Source organism: Phyllostomus hastatus, unplaced genomic scaffold (genome assembly GCF_019186645.2).
Source record: "Phyllostomus hastatus isolate PE091 unplaced genomic scaffold, TTU_PhHast_1.1 phas_contig_449, whole genome shotgun sequence".
NCBI classification, from domain to species: Eukaryota; Metazoa; Chordata; class Mammalia; order Chiroptera; family Phyllostomidae; genus Phyllostomus; species Phyllostomus hastatus.
This window is the reverse complement of record NW_025333882.1, coordinates 3,177,299-3,193,071: the sequence shown is the minus strand read 5'-3', so window position 1 is coordinate 3,193,071 and position 15,773 is coordinate 3,177,299. Positions and strand designations below refer to the sequence as shown.

At 37.7% G+C, this 15,773-nt stretch overlaps 1 pseudogene; it reads left to right on the top strand.

Moving 5' to 3' along the window:
• Positions 1 to 15,251, top strand: part of LOC123822873 — a 30,166-nt pseudogene extending 14,915 nt beyond the window's left edge.
• The last annotated feature ends 522 nt before the right edge of the window (positions 15,252 to 15,773 follow it).

Sequence of the window (15,773 nt, the reverse complement as noted above, 5' to 3'; positions counted from 1 at the left end):
CAAGGAGGCAAGCCATGTTTACCTATACCACCACCTTGACTGGAAGTGCAGTGGCTTTTTAATTCAACAATGTTCTCTCCTGAAAGCGCAAATACTAATCACTTTTTAATATTATTGCCTATAGCTCTAGCTATTGTCAGAGGTGCTCCCCTCTTCCAATGGAAACCTGCAAACACACAACCCTCAATGACTGAGGATTTTCATTTCATCTTTATTTAAATACTACTATGCAAAATTAGGGCTTCCATTTTGTAAATATATTTACAAAGAAACACATCTACTTAAAAATGAAGTTAATTTTCTTCCCTTGAAATGTCTTGTTGAAAAGTTAGTTGATTCTGAGCTCAATACTCAGCATCTTTGGGGATGTTTCCATGCTTCCACAAGTGAAGCCAACATGATGCATACCTAAGGTAAGGGAAATTTGCCATTGGCATTATGTTGAAAAGAAGTATGAAAGGAGGTCACTATGTGTAGGGTAAGCAGAAGTAGTCTGGCTTCCTCATCCAGAAATCTGGGTTTTTAAGGGAAGCAATTTCCCATAACCTTGAATGGGCCTGATATGTAGTGTTCTCATAGCCTTGACACTGGGTCCGATAAACTGTTCCCATAACATGAAGTGGGCTTGCATGCACAGAATCACACTATGTTATACAATATTTCGGCTTTCTCTGCCAGCTTTGTTTGTCTCTAGTACTGAAGGACATAGGGGCTTCTCACTGCAGACATGCAGCTTGCAGTATGCATGGCTTATCCACCCATGAATAAAGGCATGTCAAGCATCCCCACAGCTCCACACATTTTCTTCTGTCTGCCCAAATCTAGAGTGGACCTGCCAGACCCTGATAGGCTGCAACACACCATGCCATTTCGCTAGTGTTATTGCTATCAGGAGATAAGACTTCCATGACAACCCTCATATAATACTACCATTGTTTTTAAAATGTTACTGTTTGAAAGATACACCAATTAAAGGTAGGCCCAGAGGAGCACCTAAGGTCATACAGGAGAAAATAGTAAACGGGCCATGAGAGTGTAATATGAGCCTTGACATATACAAAGAAAAGGAGTTTACATATTGAACTTTGAAATGGCTGTGCAAAGATACCAAAAGGGCCAAGTAGGTATGGAAATAAGAAAAGGGAAGGATGAGAAAGGGACCAAGTATTCTAGATAGTGAATGCAGCATGTGTGGAAATGCATGAAGCTTCAGGAAATACCTCGCTTTAAGACTGATCAGCAGATTTCCTCCAGGTATTGTCCACCTGCATGCAAATTGCTGACTTGCTTATTGAAATGTAGCTTCCTGAGTCCTGAAGGGCATCTACAATAGAATCTGGAGCCCCAGACTTTCTTTTTTAAATAAGCATTCTAGATGATTGCTACGCACACTAGATTTTATATCCTTTAGCATAGCATAAGTGTGGGGAGGGAAGAAGTGCTTTAGGAAAGAAGGGTAATGTTGGACCACAAAGTCCTTGAACACTAAGGATTTGGGACTTAAGATCTTCTTGAGTACAATAAAGAAACCAAAGTCAAGATTTATATAAGAGCATAAAGGGAACAGAATTCTACTTTAGAAAAATTGATGACAGAATTCTGTCATCATTCTGATGACAGTGTGAAAGAAAGGATTGAACTGGGCAAGACTGGGATAGAAAGGCATCTAGGGAACAGAGAGCTGAAAAGAAATAGAAAGCAGAACTTGGGATTGATTAAATGGGATATGAGTCAGGTTTTCTGTCTCAGGAGCATGCCCATGCCTTTCTTCCCTCTCAGGCACACATCTTTACTTTTCTCTCCTAAACTCTAAAGAGTCCCATGAGACTTGCAACCAGGAGAGAAATGGGCCTCCTTTTCTCTGACTTTTCATTGAGCCAACAGCAGCCCTGCCTAGGGTTTCTTCTGTTGTTTCTTCTCTCCTAAGCCCTTCCTGTTTCAAGGTCCCCAGCTTTAATAAACATATTCTCAAAAATCAAATAAATAAACAAATAAATAAATAAATAAATAAGAAAGATGTGGTAATGGCTGTAAGCGTACATGGTTTTAAGAACAGGGGAGCATCAAGAATGATCCCTTCCCAGGGCTCTGGCTTGAGTATTGTATGTAGGGCACTGAGTACAAGGCAGGTGGGTAAAGTGAGTTCAGTTTTGAGTAGGTTGAGTTGGAATTATCTGTAGAATGCAGGCTCAGGAGACATACTTGTTATCTCCTCAATACAGAGGCAGTAATAGAGTCTGTGCATAATAAAAGCTTATGAAATCACTTTTCTTTATAAAAATGATAAATGAAGTTATTTCCCAATACTTAGTAAAAAAAAAAAAAAACAAGGGGCCAGATATTGCAGGAAATATAAAATAGCTACTATGAAGGCCACAAGAGAGAACACTAAGTAGCAAAAAAAAAAAAATTAAAGGCTCTTCAGAAGAACTACAATTGTAGTGGCTCCAATGCTGCCAGCTGCCTTTCTCCTGTAGCATTTACTCACCTGAAAGCAAAATGGAGCAAGAAGGCCACTAGGCTACTAGGGCCTCCTTGTTCAGAAGGGCCAAGGGACCCCTCTGGTTTTGGTGGCCTCTTCCCACATGCTGTACTCCCAAAACTGAGGTCCAGCAGCAAAAGACCTGCCATGATTTTCTCCAGTTTAGTTCTGCTCTTCTACATGTCTGTTACTTCCAGCCACGCACATGATACACCACACATGCAGGCACGCATGTGCACTCTCTCCAAACATAAGCACCATTCTCTGACTACTTAACAGGCTACTTAGATAGCAATGAATGTTGAAATTTCTTTATGTTTTATGGTTATATTTGCTTATACCCAAAGAGCTTAGTATAATAATTAAGAAGTATGGGTTGGTCAAAAAGTCTGTTTAGTTTTTCCTGTAAAATAAAAGACACATTTTCCATTTTTATCAATAACTTTATTGATTTGAATATTTTGAATATGTCAACTATGTCCTGCTATTGGTTTCTAATGGTTAGAGACTAGGGGTGCTGCTAAACATCTTGGCCAATTGGCCAAGACTTATTTGGCCAAAATATCAATAGTGCTGATAAACTACGCAAAACACTTTTGACATGTTCGATCAGTCACAGCACCTTCTTCATACACTGCACAAATCCTTTATTACATTGCAGTTTAGTTTTTATGTTTCCTGAAAATATAAGGCATAATACACTGAAAATATTGTGTATTTTCTTCCATCTTCAATATTAAAATGGCTGCACAAAAATTCACCATCTTGGATAAGTTTTTTTTTATTTATTTTATTGTTGTTCATTTACAGTTGTCTGCATTTTCTCCCCACCCCTTCCCCTCACCCCCTGCAAACCCACCTCCCTCCCTTGCTTCCACCCTCCCCCTTGGTTTTGTCCATGTATCCTTTATAGTAGTTCCTGAAAACCCTTCTTCCCACTGTCCCCTCCCACCTCCCCTCTGGCTATTGTTAGATTGTTCTTAATTTCAATGACTCTAGTTATATTTTGTTTGCTTTTTTCTTTTGTTGATTATGTTCCAGTTAAAGATGAGATCATATGGTATTTGGATAAGTTTTTTTTAATGCATGCTGATATAACAGCTGTCACAATGGAATCTAACAAAATTGTTTCAAAATAAGTTAAAGACAACTAAGCACTGCTAAACTATCATATGATAAAAACTAAATGAAATTTTTGGCCAACCCAATAAAACAGTTATTTTAAGTTGTATTCTGAGACTGTAATTATTACTTCCATTCCTGATGTTTTCAAGCATCACTTCCTCCATTCACTCCATTTTTAGGTTTTTCATAGCTTCTTCTTCTCCAGGTTTTATAATTTTCTACTTACTCCACAAAGCTAACTGTATCTAAATCAAGTAGCAAATGATCTCCCTGCCTCCTCTGTATACTGAACTGGAGCAACAAGTGATGCTCCTTGGCCAAGCACATGTAGCCCCTTTCCCAAGTACTGGAAGTCTAGGAGTCAAGAAGCAGCAAATTCTGTTTCCCAAGCTCAAGACTACCGCATTCACCCAGGTCACATTTTTATTGACTCATTTATTTATTTTAGTATATCATTCTCTCCACTTTTCTTGTTCTTTCTGGAAATCGTTTAAATCTCATTAAGCCTCCTTAATAAATCCTCTAAATTTCTTTATTTTTTCTTTCATTTTTATTTGTTTTCATTTTTGTTTTAAGATCCTATGAAATGACTTTAATATCCAATGAAATTATACTTTCATTGATTTTTAATTTGTAATATTATATTTAATTATTCTGAGCACTTCTGTTTATAACCCATTCTTTTTTCATGCATAGAATAAATAACTACTCTCTTTGAGCACATAATAGTATACTTTTTTGAAGTTTTTTTCTATACCCTGTTTTGCTGGCATTGTTCTTTCCTAGTGTTTGTTTTGGGGGTTCTCTGCTTTCATGTTAGAGATTTTCCTCAAATGGGATTATTAGTTCTTGGTTCATATGTAAGAATAAGACACTAAAGAATTATTGGACTCTCTAAATGCTAGGACACACTTGTTGATTCTTGAGCTTCATTTACAGTGACTGGGTGGGTATCTTGTCATTTCATTAGAAGATCACAAGTTGTCAGAATCTATGAAGATTTGCGGGGAGACCAATCACTTTCTCCCAAAAGAAGTTGGGCAATCTCATGCTCAGAGAATATAAACCTGGGTGATGATGTTCTAGGAGATAAGCAAGTAAAGATGAGCGGAAGAAGCTGGAAGACACTCCTTATTTGGTATTTAAGCTCGAACTTCTCAATATTTCAGAATATACTGCATGCACCTCTCTCCACATTCAGCTATGCTTGATGTCCTGAGTCAAGAGTGTCCCTGTTCAATATATCCAGAGAGTGAATCTACAGTAATCTGGGGAAGAGTGGAGGCAAAGGAAAAGGAAGGAACTTCTATTGGTGTGCAGTTAGGAAGGAGACTTAAGGGGGAATGGGGTATGCTCATTTGAAATATTTTCAGCCCTGCCTGTTCTCCCACTATGCTCTTATCTCCTAAATTTTCTTGGGTTCTTGGGCATAAGCCCATGTCTTTTTTCTCTATATATACTTCTTCTTTGTTGCTTTCAGCTACTAACTACTAGTTACCATTCCTTCATTTGCTGTTGCAAACATTTTGACCTCACAGCAATTTTATTTATCTTTTCTCTTGTCTTTTTGTCCTCATGGGTTATAGCTTTTTTTTCTTTACTGTCATTTCAGTGGACTTCAGAGAAAGAGTAGAGATGTGTTCATGAATTGATTCACCATGTACCATCAAATTTCTAATTGATTGCTAAACATGTTGGGTATTTCATGTATAAACTTTAAGAGAATACCAATATTTCAGCTGAAGTAAAATGTGTTTTCAAAAATCCAAGAAGCAGAACCATGTCATGGCAAAATAATGATGATGATGATGTTAGATGAGAATCTGTGGTAAAACAAAAAGCCAGTTTGTATAGGAATCAATATTATAGGACAAACTACATTATTCTAGACTGAATTTTTATGACTGTGGACTGAGCCAACTATTTTAATTATGCTCTTAAGAAAGCTATTGAAATTCAATTAAAGATGATTTCCACTGCCATTCAATTGGTCACATTGCTTTTGAGCAAATGGACTTGACACTTGGTTTAATAATGTTGAAACTATGGTTTGACTCTGAAAAACAAAATATGTGAGCTTTTAGCAATCAGATTAAGAATTTCAGCAAAAAACATAAAAGTCACAGGACCAGACTAATTGAGTTGTAGATTAAGAGATAATTTATAACACAAATGCTAATGTTATTTCTAAGGAAACATGTCCTTCATTTAGAAAAGCCTAGGAGAATGGCCAAATGAACTGAGGTAAATCAAAACTATAAAATACAGTGAATCGGTTAAATGTATGGTCATTCTGTATAGGTTAATATGTCTAGCTCTCTGAGACATATTATTGAAAGAAAAAAAATTACTGTTTAAAGCAGTAACTTCTGGAAAAATGGAAAGGAGACTGAGACTAAAAGATTTGGTTAAAGGAATCTTTTAGCCCTAACTAAATTAAGTAACCATTGCAATAAGAATTATCAATATATCAACTGTATAATTAAAACTAATTTTAAGAATAAATTTAACTTCTAATTTATAACTATTTTCTTGAAAACTTTTCCATTATAAATTTTTCTAAATAAGCTGTGATACCACTATTACTTTGAAAGTAAGAGGTTCTACTTCCAGGTCTGATGGAATAAGTGCACTCTATCCTGCCTCTTCTTCTGCAAGCCAGTGAATAATTTCCATTTTTTCCCTCCAGTATACTCTGGCATAGACTGAAGGCAGCCCAAAACCAGAAGAGGATAAATATTGCCTAATTCTCCTTATAGGAGGTATCTACAATAGGCAAATAAATTCACAGAGACAGAGAGTAGAAGTTACAAGGAGCTGGTGGGTGATTTTAGTGATAGAAGTATTCTATATATTTATTGTGGCGGTGGCTACATTAATCTATACATGTGTTAAAAATAGAAGAACCACATCAAAATTGAAAAGTCCAAAAACTTGATGGCTTAATCAAGGTTCTCCATATACTTTCAACTATTTTTCGTCAATGGTAATTAGAATTAACCATCAAATAAAAGAGTTGTACTCTGGGATTCTAGAAATATAGCAAAATTTTGTTGTTAATCCAATATTTTCTCTTTTATTTTTGAGATTTCTTGAGGTTATTTTCATAAAATTGAAGTGTTTTTAATATTTAATGGTAATAATTGTTATTGATTGAAATAAAGAAGCAAACATATGTATATTGCTCTGTGTGTGTTTATATGTGTGTGTGTGTTTGTGTGTGTGTATACACATATACCATATTTTTCGGACTATAAGATGCACTATTTTTTCCCCAAGTTTGGAAGGAATAATGGTTGTTAATGCTGCTGTTGAGTTCTGTTTACATTTATATTGGTGAAATATTATGTTATTTATGTTATTAAATATTTTACAACATTTTTGCTTCAAATTTTTTTTTATATTTACCTCCTCTAAAACCTAGGTGCATCTTATGGTCCAAAAAATATGGTGTGTGTGTGTGTGTGTGTGTGTGTGTGTGTGTGTGTGTATGTGTGGGTATGGGGGGGTGCAGGTTAAAAATCTATACTTTTTAAAAAAGGTTTTATTCATTTATTTCTAGACAGAGGGGAAGAGAGGGTCAAAGAGAAGAAGAGAAACATCAATGTGTGGTTCCCTCTCACGTGCCCCCTACTGGGCATCTGGCCTGCTGCCCGGGCATGTGCCCTAACTGGGGATCAAACCAGCGACCCTTTGCTTTGTAGGCCAGTGCTCAGTCCACTGAGCCATACCAACCAGGGCTAAAAATTTATACTTTTTATCTACAGAAATAATTCCTTTGGGGTACTTCTTGGAAGCATTGCTCATTTTCCCTCCTACCCCGCAATACATCTGACCTTTAAGTTTAAAAGAAATCTAATGTCTTTACCCTTTATAGAACAAAATACCCTTTATGAAGACCTTAACTTGAACATAATTTCACTTTTTAGAAAATCACATTCTCTGTGAACTTATTCCAGTTAATCATTTTTTACCAGTTTGAAAATTTTCCATGAAAACAAAAGCAAAAACATAGAACTTTCAATCACATCAGTAGAAACCCCACAGAATTAAGTGTTATAATACCACAAATCAAAAGCAGATTAGGAGACAGTGAGTTTCCCAAGAACAAGGCTGTTCTATGTTGTTGAATTATTTTAGTACACTAATCACCCAGACTCATTTTCATACCAAATATACTTTTCTACTATTTTAATATTTATCTAAACATAGTCTAATCCAAACCTTGCTTGTGTATCCTTGCTTGTGTAAGACACCTTCCCAACCACTTCTGATAACCGTATCCTTGTTATTTCATTCTACTAAAATAAAAATATAGATATTTTACTTTTTTGTATTAATTTTTTTAAGTTCTCCTTTTTTTGGAAATGCCTTATTTATTTACCACTGTTTGTTGCATCTCCTTTTCTTTGTAAAATGGTATTAATGGAATAGCTTTCTGGTGGAATACCTTAATTCTAGATTGTCTCTGGTATGCCAAAAAGAACTCTAGAAATCTACTTTCTGAATGTCACTTCTCTAACTCCAGAATGACTCCATTATTTATTTAATTCAATCCAAAACACTTAGCTTGACTTTGAAGAGCCTCCATAATCACTCCCACATTTTATTTCTGTCTACTGTTCTCACTGGCTTTTAGATTTTATCCTTTGATCTGCCAAAAATGCTAATCATCCCTTTAAACATGTATCACACTCAATCTCATTTCTATGTCACTATTCACATAGTTTATTGCTTAGAGAGCTGCCTCTTCTTGAAAGCCCAAGTCTAAGTTTCTCGTCCAATAAACCCTTTATGATCATGCTAAGGTTCCTTGAATCATTTAGAATTCTCTACATAATTTATATATTAGCTAACACAATTGTGCCTCTGATTACTCTTATATTCTAATTTAAATATTGGTCTTTCTTTGGGTTAAACTTGTAAACTCCAGAAATAGAACTGTTTCTTAATAAAAGGCAAGATAAATATGCAAAGAAAGCAATGGCTTTCCTACATAAAAGCAGTAATCAGTTATAAAATGTATAGGAAAAAGATCCCATTTTTAAAGTCTGATGCCCTACCAGCTGAGCTATCCAGGCTCTGATCCCATTTTTAACAGCAAAACAATAGTATACCTAACAATGTAAGTAAAAAAAAAGTGCACAAGGTCATTATAAGGAAAACTGACCTTAAGGACAGCAAAGAAAACTAGAAAAAAAAATAGAGAAATACCATCCTTATTGTAACTATCTCAGTACTGTAAAAGTCAATGCTACCAGCCCAGGCAAGGTAGTTCAGATAGTTAGAGTATCATCCCTATATACCAAGGTTGCAGGTTTGGTCCCCCATTAGAGTACATACAGAATCAACCAATAAGTGCAAAAATAAGAGGAACAACAAATCAATGTCTCTCTTTTTCTCCCCCTTCCTCTCTCTGAAGTCAATGCATTTTTTAAATGTCAATGCTACTCAATTATTCTATCAATCTAAATCTAAATAAAAACATTCCACATTTTTACAAATTGTTTCTAGTTTATTAAAGAAATAAAGCACATAGCAAAAATATCTTAATACTTTAGAAAAGAATTACAACATAGATTAATTTGCTGTACAGATATGCAAACACTTTATTATTATAAAGTAATTAACACAGTGTGGCCTTGAAATAAGAAATAAGAAATAAGAAAAGTGAGACAAGAAGCAGAATTACAAATAATATTATAAAATATAATAAAGTGGCATTTTACATTGATGATAAAAAATGGGCTGTTCATGTATGAGTGAGTAAAAGTCTTATTTCATATTGAATATAAAAATACATTTTATACAAATTGAAGTCTATACATTAAAAAAAACTAACAATTCTACTTTCTGAAACTGTAAGAAGAGCAAAACAACTTGAAAAGGCCTGCATGTTTATTATGGCAGCAGTTGAAAATCACAGTGTAACACTATGAAACAGCATTCAACCACTAAAAAGAGTAAGATAGATTTATTTGCACTGACATTTAAAGTTTCCAAGACAGGGGGACTTCCAGCCAAGATGGAGGCATAGGTAGACACACTGTGCCTCCTCATACAACCAAAAGAAGGGCAACCACAAATTTAAAAACAAAAGTCAACCAGAACTGACAGAAAATTGGACTGTATGGAAGCCCAACAATCAAGGAGTTAAAGAAGAAACATTCATCCAGACCAGTAGGAGGAGCAGAAACTAGCAGCTGAGTGGAGAGGACCCTTGGTAAGGCAGTGGCTGTCAGACCGTTCCAGGTAGCAGCTTGCATATTGGGTGGTCCCACATTTGTGTGCAGATAAACTGGGAGGAACTGGGGAGCAAGACAGACCATGCAACTGAGGGTTCCAGTGTGGAGAAATAAAACCTCAAAGCCTCTGACTGAAAACACCTGTAGGGGTTGCATCAGTGAGAGAAACTCTCAGCTTCACAGGAGAGTTCATTGGAGAGACCCACAGGGTCCTAAAATATACACAAACCCACCCACCCAGGAATCAGCAGCAGAAGGGCCCAATTTGATTGTGGGTAGTGGGGTAAGTGACTAAAAACCAGCAGAGCAAGTGGCATTGTTCACTCTCAGACCCATCCCCCACATACAGCTTCACAACGCAGAGTGGGTTGCCCTGCTCTGGTGAACACCTAAGGCCCCGCCACTTACTACATAACAGAACCACCAAGACAAAAAAAATGGCCCAAATGAAAGAACAATCAAAGCTTCACAAAAAATACACTAAGTGATAAAGAGCTAGCCAACCTATCAGATGCACAGTTCAAAACACTGGTAATCTGGATGCTCACAGAATTTATTGAATATGGTCACAAGTTAGAGGAAAAAATGAAGCCTATGAAATAAAAAAATATGTACAGGGAGCCAACAGTGATGGAAAGGAAACTGGGACTCTGATAAATGGTTTGGACCAGAAGGAAGAAAGAAACATTCAACTGGAACAGAATGAAGAAACAAAAATTCAAAAAAATGAGGAGAGGCTTAGGAACCTCCAGGACCTCTTTAAACATTCCAACATTCAAATCATAGAGGTGCTAGAAGGAGAAAAGAAAGAGCAAGAAATTGGAAACTTATTTGAACAGATAATAAAGGAGAACTTCCCCATTCTGGCAAAGGAAATAGACTTCCAGAAAGTCCAGGAAGCTCAGAGAGTCCCAAAGAAGTTGGACCCAAGGAGGAACACACCAAGGTGCATCATAATTACATTAGCCAAGATGAAGGATGAGAGAATCTTGAAAGCAGCAAGAAAAAGAGAGACAGTTACCTATAGAGGAGTTCCCGTTAGATGATCAGCTGATTTCTCAAAAGAAATCTTGCAGGCAAGAAGGGGCTAGAAAGAAATATTCAAAGTCCTGAAAGGCAAGGACCTACATCTAAGATTACTCTATACAGCAAAGCTATCATTTAGGATGGAAGCACAGATAAAGTGCTTCCCAGATAAGGTCAAGTTAAAGGAGTTCATCATCACCAAGCCCTTATTATATGAAATGTTAAAGGGACTTATCTAAGAAAAAGAAGATCAAAACTATGAACAGTAAAATGACATCAAGCTCACAACTATTAACAACCAAACCTAAAAATGAAAACAAACTAAGCAAACAATTAGAACAGGAACAGAATCACAGAAATGGAGATCACATGGAGGGTTATCAGTGGGGAAGTACAAGGGGGAGAAAGGGGGAGAAGGTACAGGGAATAAGTGGCATAAGTGGTAGATAGAAAATAGGGGGAGGTTAAGAATAGTATGGGAAATGTAGAAGCCAAAGAACTTATATGTATAACCAATTGATATGAACAAAAGGGGGGAATGTAGGTAGGAGGGGTTGTGCAGGGTGGAGGGGAATGAAGGGGGGAAAATGGGACAACTGTAATAGCATAATCAATAAAATATATTTTAAAAATAAATAAATAAGGTTTTCAAGACATACTACTGCATGGAAAAAAACAAATAATAGGAGCAGACATGGCTTTCAATTAAGAGGGTGACATAGGCAGACATGGCCATCTTCTTAGCACAACCACATCAAAATTACAACTAAAACATAGAACAACCATCACTCGGAAACATCAAAAACTGAGCTGAATGCAGCAAGTATGACAACTACGGAATTGAAGAAACCACAGCCATCCAGACTGGTAGGAGGGACATGGACGTGGACTGGGCTCGACCCACGCCCACGTGGATAAAAATTTGGGAGGGATATCTCAGGAGTGAGCAGTCCCAGACTCACACTAGGACCCCCAGCCCAGGATTCCAGTGCCAGGAAGATAAGTCCCCACAACTTCTGGATGTGAGAACCAACAGGGATTGAGAGGGTGGGGAGGCTGCTGGAGACCTAAACCATTCCTCTTGTGGAATGCACACATGAACTCACCTACTCAGACTCACTCCCTTTGAGTTCCAGCACTGGGGTAGCAGTTTGAAGGGCACCAGTGGTATAGAGGAGAGAGAAGAGGCCATTATCCCTTTGCTAAGCCCTCCACCCACAGAGCCAGTAGAGTGGTGCCTTATCTGAGATTCCATCAACCTCATTAATATTGTGTGACCGACCTTTCAGATCCACAGACACTTGCCCCACCCAACATATAGGCCCACCCAAGCTGCTTTTCCATAAAAATGTTCTAGACTCCTAAATCCTATTAAACAAGCAACAGCTGGCTTCAATCAGCCCTAGTAGCAACCAGATTAGATTCACAGCTGGTTTTACTTGGGAACCTCCAAGCTCAGTGTAAGTAGCAGCCATCTCAGATTGCTTTACAGCTCAGGCAGAATGCCCTGGGCAAAACAGAGGTGGGGCTGACCTTGGACTGCACCACCATGGAAATCCCAGGACCAGTGCACCCAGTGAACAGCTACAGACCACTTCAGAGCACCACCACCTGCCCCTTCACTGTTGGTAGTAAGTGGTCACAGTCAATCCTTACAGCTGACTGGCCAGGGAAATCTCTCCCATTGATCTGCCAATAGCAACCAAGGTTCAACTACAACAGGAGGGTACACTCAACCCATGCAAAGGGCGCATCTTGAGTACCCAGCTTTGGTGATAGGGGAGGATGTGCCACTGAACCATACACAACACATACTGCATTAGGCCACAATACCAAGACACAGAGTCAAAGCAGGTCTACCTAATACATAGAAGCAAACACAGGGAGGCTGCCAAAATGAGGAGACAAAGAATCATGGCCCAAATGAAAGGACAGATTAAAACTCCAGAAAAAGAGCTAAATCAAATGGAGATAAGTAAACTATCAGATGTAGAGTTCAAAACATTGTTTATAAGGATGTTCAAGTAACTTATAGAGGACCTCAGCAGCATAAAAAAGATCCAGTCAGAAACAAAAAATACAATAATTGGAATAAAGAACAATTTACAGGAAAACAGCAGTAGAATAGATGAAACCAAGGATCAGATCAACAATTTGGAACATAAGGAACCAAAAATCAACTATGAAGAACAAGGAGAAGAAAAAAGAATCCAAAAAAAATGGAGGATAGCATAAACAACCTCTGGGACAACTATAAGAGTCCAATATTTGCCTCATAGTGGTGCCAGAAGGACAAGAGAAAGAGCAAGAAATTGGAAATCTATCTGAAAAACATAGTGAAAGAAAACTTCAATTTGGTGAAGGAAGTAGGCAAGTCTAGGAAGCACAGAGAGTCCCAATTATGATGGATGCAAAGAGGCCCAATCCAAGACATGTCATTATTAAAAGGCCAAAGTTTAAAGGTAAAGAGAGATTCTTAAAAACAAGAGAAAAGAAGTTAGTTACCAGATGGTTGCCAGGTGGGAGGGGGGACAGGTTAAATGGATGAAGAGGTGAGGGGATGAAAAAGTACAAATAGGTAGTTACAGAATAGCCATGGGGATATAAAGTACAGTATAGGAAATAGAGTAGCCAAAGAATTTATAGGAATGACCCATGGACATGAACAATGTGGGAGGATTGCCTGAGGGACTGGAGGATTCTGGGTAGAAGGGGGAAGAGAGGGGAACATCAAGACAAGTGTAATAACATCATGCGACCGGTGTGGCTGGATGGGTCAGGTCCCGAGGGAAGGTGAGGGAAGGCGACGGGGTTAAAACATAAAGAGACAGAGTCAAAGTGGGGCCAGGTGGAGTCCCTTCTCTGGGACGCAGAGGAGGGAACTGTTTATTGCTGAAGTCAGGCTTTATATATCGAGCCAGCTTTGAAGCATAGTGTGAGAAAGACAAACTGCAAGACTAGGTACATTTTTATTTTTTAAGAACATTTGCTGCTCCTTCTTGGTACAGTGATATAGCAAGCAGCCAAGTCATTCTTTCCTTATAACAATCTATCAGGCAGTCGTCCGTGGCCCAGAGCAGCTGTGTTGAACCAGAGGCCTACTTCCAACTCCCTTGGCATGCATTGTCCTGTGTGGCTCTCCACAATAATCAATAAAATATAATAAAAATCACGTTGTATACTTAAAATTTTAGTATTATTAACAAATGTTACCTCAATTTTTAAAAAGAGAGCAAGTGAAGAAAGTACCAGTGGCAGTGGGGAGGAGGTACAGTTGGACACCCTAGAACCTAAATATGGCTGTCTTGATTTTTTACAATTGAGTGGTTTTATGAACTATAACACATACAGCACATTTCAGAATTGCTCACAATTTCAAAAGTAATCTAACAAATCTTCACTTTATGACAGACAATTTCTGTAAAATTCTGTTGGTTTTTATCAAGGAGCAGAAACTGCTGGTTGGTAGAGAGTTAGTTGCTTTATTAGGTAAGCACCACACCTTGCAGGCCATGGAGTTAAGTCCTGTCAAAGAATAAAGGACTAGTGCAAGGGGAAAAAATAGCCCACATGATGGAATTATTTTTTGAGATGGAAGATGTATTTCAGTAGAAGACATGGAAAACATTACTTCTGAAAAGAAAGGTATTACTTTCTTTCTGTGTCAGTCAAGTCCTCCAAAGCTTAGTAAGTGATAGTATGGTTGACTGTGAGACGATTGGAATATCTAATTATTATCAGGCTTTTCCAAGTAAAGCTTTTCATGTAAGGAAATGGAAGCTGTAGGTTCTAGAATCTGTTATCTGAGGAAAAAAACACACAAACCTGCAGAAAGCAAAAATTGGCTAAGACACAAGTTTAAGAAAACAAACCATGCTAGCAAGGAGTTTCTTCAATCAGAGACCAAAGGAAATGGCTAAAGGCAGAAGTAGAAAAATACAAAGAATGAACCCCTCAAGTTGTTGAAGAAACATGCCAAGCAAATTAAGCAGCCAAAAGAAGCTGCTAACAGATGGAAAATAATGTGTTTGCAATAAAATCTTGAGCCAAGCCCTGACCAGTGTGGTTGTTGGTTGGGTGTCCTGCAAAGTGAAAGGTCACCTGTCCCAGTCCTGGTCAGGGCACATGCCTGCTTTGCAGGTTCATTCCCATTAGGGCACATGTGAGAGGCTACCTATCGATGTTTCTCTCTCACAGCAACATTTCTCTACCTCCTTTTCTTCCTCCCTTCCCCTCTCTGTATAAATAAATAAATTAATAAATAAATAAATAAATTCTTTTTTGAAATCTTGGGTCAAAAGCAAATTTGTATTTGAGGAAAATAAAATATAAAATTTTTTGAAATTCCAAAAGACTTTGATTATATAGACTAAAATGTTTAATGTCAGTGAAGAATCTATATGGTTGTGAAAATGTTTACTAAATTCACTGAACTGCCATTCACCTGCAACTGTGTATCATTTTATTAATTTTAAGTAAAATGTTAAAAAAGAATCTCTTCTCTTTACTTCCTGCTTCATTATACAGTCTTTTATTTTTTCTTTCATCCTGTCCTGGCTTTGGAACATCACTTCACCTGTGTGGCTCTACCTTCTACTGACCCACTCCTTCCCAGCAACTTATCCTTTATGGACTACTGCTTTTGTACTGGCCATATGGCATGCTCTGGATGGCCCAGGGAGATGTATCTGCACTGCCCAAGGCCTTTACTCAGTGCTCCACACCTAATAGAACTTCAGCCCTAAGTGACTGGACATGATATGGTACATGCTGTGCTAACCAGTTTGTACAGGAGCATACAGGCAACTAAGAATCTAGCCTGCAACAGGCATCTCACTCTGGTAACTGGATGTAGAAATGATGAAAGGGGTCAGTCAAAGCTAGGGGCTCAACTA